At 41.9% G+C, this 8944-nt stretch overlaps 1 long non-coding RNA gene across 1 annotated transcript; it reads right to left on the bottom strand.

Annotated features, from left to right (window-relative positions):
• Positions 1–2902: 2902 nt before the first annotated feature.
• On the bottom strand, positions 2903–4291 carry LOC112076892 (uncharacterized). Its single transcript, XR_011477954.1, has 3 exons — positions 4164–4291; positions 3228–3351; positions 2903–2978 (listed from the first exon to the last, which is right to left on the bottom strand). It is a non-coding gene; the product is annotated as an uncharacterized lncRNA (long non-coding RNA).
• Between the last annotated feature and the right edge of the window lie 4653 nt (positions 4292–8944).

Here is an 8944-nt window from a genome sequence, read left to right as displayed (position 1 = left end):
CTGCTATTACAGTATAACTGATAGAGTGGACCTGTATACAGTATGAACTGAATAGAGTGACCCTGTATACAGTATAACTGAATAGAGTGGACCTGTATATACAGTATAACTAATAGAGTTGGACCTGTAATACAGGTATATAACTTAATAGAGTGGACCTTGTATTACAGTATAACTGAATAGAGGGACCTGTATACAAGTATACATAGAATAGAGCGACCTGTATTATACCAGTAATAACTGAATTAGAGGACTTGTATACAGTATAACTGAGAAGGTTGTTTATGTACATACTGTAGGTCAAACTAGCGGAATCCCGCCTATGGTTGGATGTGACTATTCAATACCATTTCATGTTTGAAGAACACAACCACAGACCGTTCAATCAACAACCCCCCAGCTAGCACCAAATTCATGCTGCTAATCAACTATTCTCAACTTCCTGTTTATTTTGATCGCTGCTCACCCAAAATGTCACCCTATGGGTGAATATTGAATTTGTGCAGAAAAACAAGTTGGTTGCAACTGGGCCATGTAAAGAATTGTTGGGCTACACATTTAAACCACAGGTCACCATCTGATGTGACATAAAGTCTGAAACTGGGCACAGAAAATAAACAAACTAACACAGAGGAATATAAAGTGGCCAGTGGCACGTTCCCGGGATGACGTGCTTCTTTCCAGCCTAAATTAAGAAAATCTGCACAAAATTGTAGGGGGCAGACCCCGCCGCAAGTTCCTGTGATACGGTATAATAACATAGATGTATACAGTATACACAGTGCCTTCAGAAAGTATTTCATGCCCTTGACTTATTCCTCATTTTGTTGTGTTACAGCCTGAATTCAAAATGGATTAAATAGATTTCCCCCCACCCCTCACTCCACAATACCCCATAATGACATCACAATACCATATAACATCACAATACCCCATAATGACACACAATACCCCATAATGACATCACAATCACTCCCCATAATGACAAAGTGAACATGTTCTGTAACACTTTTTGCACATTTATTGAAAATGAAATACAGAAATATCTCACTTACATAAGTATTCACACCTCTGAGTCAATACTTTGCAGGAGCTCCTTTGCGTAGGATTACAGTAGAGTCTTTCTGGGTAAGTCTCTAAGAGATTTCCACACCTGGATTGTGCAAACATTTTCCATTATATTTTCAAAATTCTTCCAAGCTCTGTCAATTGGTTTTGATCATTGCTAGACAACCATTTTCAGGTCTTGCCAAAGATTTTCAAAGTAGATTTAAGTCAAAACTGTAACTAGGCCACTCAGGAACATTCAATGTCTTCTTGTTAAGCAACTCCAGTGTAGATTTGGCCTTGTTTTCGTCCTACTGAAATGTGAATTAATCTCTGGTGGAAGGCAGACAACCTGGTTTTCCTCTAGGATTGTTCCTGTGTTTAGCTCCATTCGGTTTATTTTCTATCCTGAAATACTCCCCAGCCCTTAATGACTGATTAAAATATGGAGAGTGTAACTCAGCAATGTGTTATATGAATTTACCCCAAACATAACACTTTGTATTCAGGACAAAAATATAATGCTTTGCAACATTGTTTGTATTATTACTTTAGTGCCGTGTTGCAAACAGGATCCATGTTTTGGAATATTTATATCTTCTTTCATTCACACTGTCATTTAGGTTAGCATTTGTGGAGTAACGACAATGTTGTGATCCATCCTCAGCATTCTCCTATCACAGCCATTAAACTCTGTAACTGTTTTAAAGTCACCATTGGCCTCATGGTGAAATCTCTGAGGCGGTTTCCTTCCTCTCCGACAAACTGAGTTAGAAAGGACACCTGTATCTCTGTAGTGACTGGGTGTATTGATACACCATCCAAAGTTAATTACTAACTTTACCATTTCAAAAAGGATATTCAAATGTTCTGCTTTTTTTAATTTTTACCAATCTACCTGTAGGTGTCGTTCTTTGCCAGGGCATGGAAAACTTCTCTAGTCTTTGTGGTTGAATCTGTGTTTGAAATTCACTGCTCAATGAGGGACCTTACAGATAATTGATTGTGTGGTGTACAGAGATGAGGTAGACATTCATGTTAAACACTATTATTGCACAGAGAGAGTGTCCATGCAACTTATTATGTGACTTGTAAGCTCATTTTTACTCCTGAACTTATTTAGGTTGCCATGACAAAGGGGTTGAATATTTACTGACTCAAGACATTTCAGCTTTTCATTTATATTAATACAAAAAATGTCAAAAAACATATTCCAATTAGACATTAGGGTATTTGTGTGTTTAAAATCTAAATGTAATCCATTTTAAATTCAGGCTGTAACACAACAACATGTGGAATAAGTGAAGGGGCATGAATCCTTTCTGAAAGGCCTGTAGGACCACTATGTTCTGTATTAAGAGAGACACTAAGAGCCGGTTCAGGTTGTGGGTCTCACCCGTCAATGATGAGATGTTGGTAGGGGGCTTTCTGATCACAGACGGGACAACCCAGGTGGGTTTCTTCTCATTCATCTGGATGTACAGCGTAGCGTCAAAACACTGCAGGTGGGACACGTCAGCGCCCGGCACGGGATCATCAGACGCCATCTTCCCCAGCTGCAAACAACACACACACACGCCACAGACATAGTAGTTAAGCTGGTGATAGGGTATTGAGAAAGTCGGGACACACACACACACACACACACACACACACACACACACCACACACACTGCACACACAACACACACACACACACACGTTAAGCGGTGATAGGGGTATTGAGACAAGTCGGGACACACACACACACACACGCCACAGACATAGTAGTTAAGCGGTGATAGGGGTATTGAGACAAGTCGGGACACACACAGTAAAGCACAGTAATAGGGGTGTTAAGACAGTGTGTGTGTTTACCGGACAGAGCAGCGACACACGCAGGCTGGTGGTGGCGATTTCACTGTCTGGATCTGCCGTTAGCTTCTCTTTGACTGCAGGGGGACAGAGAACAGCATGAAGAAGAAGCAGGGATCATKACCACCTATACAAGACCTGCACAACCATCTACAGTAGATGAACMCTTCACATGGAATATAGTACAGAGCTCCATGACAATACAGAACAAGACACGTGGTTTAAACAGGCCAGAACTAAATATGTAGCTAGATACATTTGTGTCATGGACCCRTTCAGCCAGCATGCTAACAGTGTAAATAGTGTGTCGTCCTGGCAACCCTTACTGAGTGCTCTGGAATGGTCTGGGTTCCTGATGCCTTTGGACCGTAGTCTCTGCAACAGTACTGTGGACGACTGCTGCTTGACCAGGTACACCGCCATAGAGTAGCTCTGAAAACACAGAAGGTGCTGTAGGGTTGTTAAAATCACTCTCCTTTTCATCCAGATCACTGCACTTTTCTACGGCACTTTTATTCATGTCTTTTTGCCCCATTGTTGTTAGGGAAATAAACCAAACATTATTTATACAGCACATTTCTTACAGCAGTAAATTCTAAGTGCTTAAAACATAAAATAAATTGGCCTCCCGTGTGGCGCAGACGTCTAAGGCATCTGTATCGCAGTGCTTGAGGCGCCACTACAGACCCGGGTTCGATCCCGGGCCGTCCTCGACCGGGAGACCCATGAGGCGGTGCACAATTGGCCCAGCGTCCTCCGGGTTAGGGGAGGGTTTGGCCGGCCCGGGATGTCCTTGTTCCATCGCACTCTAGCAACTGTGGCGGGCCGGGTGCAGTGCACGCTGACACGGTCGCCAGGTGCACGGTGTTTCCTCCGACACATTGGTGCGGCTGGCTTCCGGGTTAAGCGAGCAATGTGTCAAGAAGCAGTGCGGCTAGGTGGGGTCGTGTTTCGGAGGACGCATGGCTCTCGACCTTTCGCCTCTCCCGAGTCCATACGGGAGTTGCAACGATGGGACAAGACTGTAACTACCAATTAGATACCAGGAATTTGGGTAGAAAAAGGGGCAATAATAATAAAATTAATAGAAAATAAATAGAATTATAAAACTATTTTTTTAGAAAAAATATAAAAATACACAAAAAACTAATAATAAAACATTCAGAAAGATATAAAACTAAACGTTTCCTAGAAATGTTTACAATTAAGATAGACAATAATCAAATTAAGAGAATTTTAAATGTATCAATCTTATATCTTACCCTTCCAACCTCTGAGGTCAAGACACCACGATGGTGTTGGGGACTGTGGTGGATAGTCTGACCACCGAGGTAATGTTGATGGCCGGCTGGGGCGCTTCGGCTCCACACCGTTTTTCGTTGGAGGAAGATAACCCTGAGAGGGGAGAGAGAGAGGGAGAGAGGGAGAGGGAGAGAGGTAAGGAGGGAGGAGGAAGAGAGAGAGGAAAGGAGCGAAGAGAGAGAGAGAGAAGCAAGAGAGAGAGACAGAGACAGCGACAGAGAGAGCGACACGAGAGCGAAGAGAGAGCGACAGAGAGAGCGACAGAGAGAGCGAGAGCGAGAGCGAGAGAGAGAGACAGAGACAGACACAGAGAGAGCGACAGAGAGAGCGACAGAGAGAGCGAGAGAGAGGGGAAGGTCACACTCCACATCTCAATCAACTGTTTATTGTAATTGAAGGTATGGTTTGTGTTTTAACCAGCAGTACTGTACAGTGTGTAACTAGCAGTACTGTACAGTGTGTACTAGCAGTACTGTACAGTGTGTGAGTTTGGTTTCTTACCGGAGGTTGCATGGCTTCCCGTTCACCTTCACACACAGATTGGGCGGAAAGTGGTCTTCCTGAGGACAACTCGTCTCAGAGAGACAAAACCTGCACACACACACACACATAATGAGCAATATTGCAATGAAGACTTGCCACTATATTATGGCCAGCTGATCTCTCGGTAAACCATCAATACGTGTTAAATCACCTGCACAGCTGATCTCAATTGCAACCAGCATTGGCCACTCCTAACCATCCTAAGACAGATTCAGGTTATGTTTCCACCCACTAAGACAGATGTCAGGGTTATGTTTCCACTCCCTAAGACAGATGTCAGGTATGTTTCCACTCCCTAAGACAGATGTCAGGTTATGTTTCCACTCCTAAGACAGATGTCAGTTATGTTTCCACTCCCTAAGACAGATGTCAGGGTTATGTTTCCACTCCTAGACAGATGTCAGGGTTATGTTTCCACTCCCTAAGACAGATTGCAGGTTAGTTTCCACTCCCTAAGACAGATGTCAGGGTTATGTTTCCACCCCTAAGACAGATGTCAGGTTATGTTCCACCCACTAAGACAGATGTCAGGGTTATGTTTCCACCCACTAAGACAGATGTCAGGGTTATGTTCCACCCACTAAGACAGATGTCAGGGTTATGTTTCACCCCCTAAGACAGATGTCAGGGTAGTTTCCAACCCTAAGACAGATGCAGGTTATGTTTCCACCCCCTAAGACAGATGTCAGGGTTATGTTTCCACCCACTAGACAGATGTCAGGGTTATGTTTCCATCCTCATTGCAACCAACATTTTTAAAATATTCAATTTCACCTTCTGGTGGGAATTATCTTCGGAACATATTAGTACGGCAATTTTACCTGACAACGGGCAATTTATTAAAAAAAATGTTTTCCCTCTTTTTCTCTCCACTTTCGTGGTATCCAATTGGTAGTTAGTCTTGTCTCATCGCGGCAACTCCCGTACGGACTTGGGAGAGGCGAAAGTCAAGAGCCGTGCGTCCTCCGAAACACAACCCAACCAAGCCGCATTGCTTCTTGACACAATGCCCACTTAACCCGGAAGCCAGCCGCACCAATGTGTCGGAGGAAACACCGTACACCTGGTGACCGTGTCAGCGTGCACTGCACCCGGCCCAGGACAGGAGTCGCTAGTGCGCGATGGGACAAGGACATCCCTGTCGGCCAAACCCTCCCCTAACCCGGACGACGCTGTGCCAATTGTGTGCCGCCCCATGTGTCTCCCGGTCGCGGCCGGCTGCGACAGAGCCTGGACTCTGTCGCAGAATCTCTGGTGGTAACAGCTAGCACTGTGATGCAGCGCCTTAGACCACAGCGCCACTCGGGAGGCCGGGCAATTTATCTACAACTGAAATAAGGTATTTCATCTCCTTGTTTACCACGGAAAATCTACTATGGCAATGTAGCTACAACCCTACGTGTTGTTTGAATGGAAACATCCTGGTGTAGGATACATTTTTAGTTTCCAATTCATGGAAATTCATTAATTATTTTATTTGTCCTAATAAAAAATTGTAATTTCTTATCAAGAGGTTCGAGGGAAAAATTATTGAACTGTAGGCCACATAACATTTGAAAGTAAATTGCGATTGTATTGTATTTTGAATCAAATTCTATCCTATTCTAATAAAGTTATTTAAAAGTTAAACAAAATGAGGTTATAGACATGATGGTGTTGTGTTGGTGGTTGGGCTGGTCGTTAATAGTAACATGTTCTATGTTGTGATGTTATAGACATGATGGTGTTGGTGGTTGGGCTGGTAGTTAATAGTAACATGTTCTATGTTGTGATGTTATAGACATGATGGTGTTGGTGGTTGGGCTGGTAGTTAATAGTAACATGTTCTATGTTGTGAGGTTATAACAGAGATCATTCATTTAATTTGTGGAACGGCGTGAAAAACCTCAATAGCTTAACGTTATATGTTCTGACAGGACTACAAGGCCTGTTGTACTGAAAAACTATGTCTGCATTGGAAAGAAATGTGTTATGGAGAGTAATTTGGTATTATTTGGAAGTCGTTATCTTAACCATAGAAACAGATACAAAGTGCTTTGTTTTATAAATGATATTTAAATTGTGCTTCACACAGTTGCTGTAATCCATATCACATTCATTAACACTTAGTCTTCAATGGCCAAACTTTATTTTCACAGAAGATACATAAATAATTTGGCTTAGTAATTGCCTGTAATTAAACGTGTTAACTAAATCATTGTATGTGACATAGGCTACATTTACAGTCTAATCATTATATTTCAGTTGTAGGCTGTGTCATATTCTTTCATTTATGTTTTTCCATTTTGTGGTTCCTGATAGGATGTTATGTCATTTGGGTGGGAGTAGTGAACAAACAATGATGATTTCCCATGCCATTTCCTATGTCTAGTATAAAGCATGGTAACAGCCATTACTAGACAGAGAAATGGCTTTACCATGATTTATACTAGACAGAGGAAATGGCTGTTACCATGCCTTTATAACAGACAGAGGACAAAGTGCCTGTTACCATGCTTTATTACTAGACAGAGGGAAATGGCTGTTATCATGCCTTATACTAGGACAAAGAAATGGCTGTACCATGCTTTATACTAGACAGAGGAAATGGCTGTTACCATGCTTTATACTAGACAAGAGGAAATGGCTGTTACCATGCTTTATACTAGACAGAGGAAATGGCTGTTACCATGCTTTATACTAGACAGAGGAAATGGCTGTTACCATGATTTATACTAGACAGAGGAAATGGCTGTTACCATGCTTATTACTAGCAGAGGAAATGGCTGTTACATGCTTTATACTAGACAGAGGAAATGGGCTGTTACCATGCTTTATACTAGACAAGAGGAAATGGCTGTTACCATGATTTATACTAGACAGAGGAAATGGCTGTTACCATGCTTTATAACTAGACAGAGGAAATGGCTGTTACCATGCTTATACTAGACAGAGAAATGGCTGTTACCATGCTTTATACTAGGACAGAGGAAATGGCTGTTACATGCTTTATACTAGACAGAGGGAATGGCTGTTACCATGCTTTATACTAGACAGAGGAAATGGCTGTTACATGTTTATACTAGCAGAGGAAATGGCTGTTACCATGCTTTATACTAGACAGAGGAAATGGCTGTTACCATGCTTTATACTAGACAGAGGAAATGCTGTTACCATGATTTATACTAGACAGAGGAAATGGCTGTTACCATGCTTTATACTAGCAGAGGAAATGGCCTGTTTACCAAGATTCTACTACTACGACACGGGAAATGGCTGTTACCATGCTTTATACTAGTACAGAGGAAATGGCTGTTCACATGCTTTATACTAGACAGAGGAAATGGCGTTACCATGATTATACTAGACAGCAGGAAATGGCTCTTACCATGCTTTATACTAGTCAGAGGAAATGGCTGTTACCATGCTTTATACTAGACAGAGGAAATGGCCGTTACCATGCTTTATACTAGACAGAGGAAATGGCTGTTACCATGCTTTATACTAGACAGAGGAAAGGCTGTACCATGCTTTATACTAAACAGAGGAAATGGCTGTTACCATGACTTTATACTAGACAGAGGAAATGGCTGTTACCATGATTTATACTAGACAGAGGAAATGGCTGTTACCATGCTTATTACTTAGAAGAGGAAATGGCTGTTACATATTTATACTAGACAGAGGAAATGGCTGTTACCATGCTTTATACTAGACAGAGGAAATGGCTGTTACCATGATTTATACTAGACAGAGGAAATGGCTGTTACCATGCTTATACTAGACAGAGGAAATGGCTGTTACCATGATTTATACTAGACAGAGGAAATGGCTGTTACCATGCTTTATACTAGACAGAGGAAATGGCTGTTACCATGATTTATACTAGACAGAGGAAATGGCTGTTATCATGCTTTAATACTAGACAGAGGAAATGCTGGTTACCATGCTTTATACTAGACAGAGGAAAATGCTGTACCATGCTTTATTACTAGCAGAGGAAATGGCTGTTACCATGCTTTTATACTAGACAGAGGAAATGGCTGTTACCATGCTTTATACTAGACAGAGGAAATGGCTGTTACCATATTTATACTAGACAGAGGAAATGGCTGTTACCATGCTTTATACTAGACAGAGGAAATGGCTGTTACCATGCCTTTATACTAGACAGAGGAAATGCTGTTACCATGCTTTATACTAGTCACGAGGAAATGGC

Source organism: Salvelinus sp. IW2-2015, unplaced genomic scaffold (genome assembly GCF_002910315.2).
Source record: "Salvelinus sp. IW2-2015 unplaced genomic scaffold, ASM291031v2 Un_scaffold4110, whole genome shotgun sequence".
In the NCBI taxonomy this organism is placed as follows: Eukaryota; Metazoa; Chordata; class Actinopteri; order Salmoniformes; family Salmonidae; genus Salvelinus; species Salvelinus sp. IW2-2015.
This window is presented reverse-complemented; position numbering and strand designations above follow the sequence as displayed.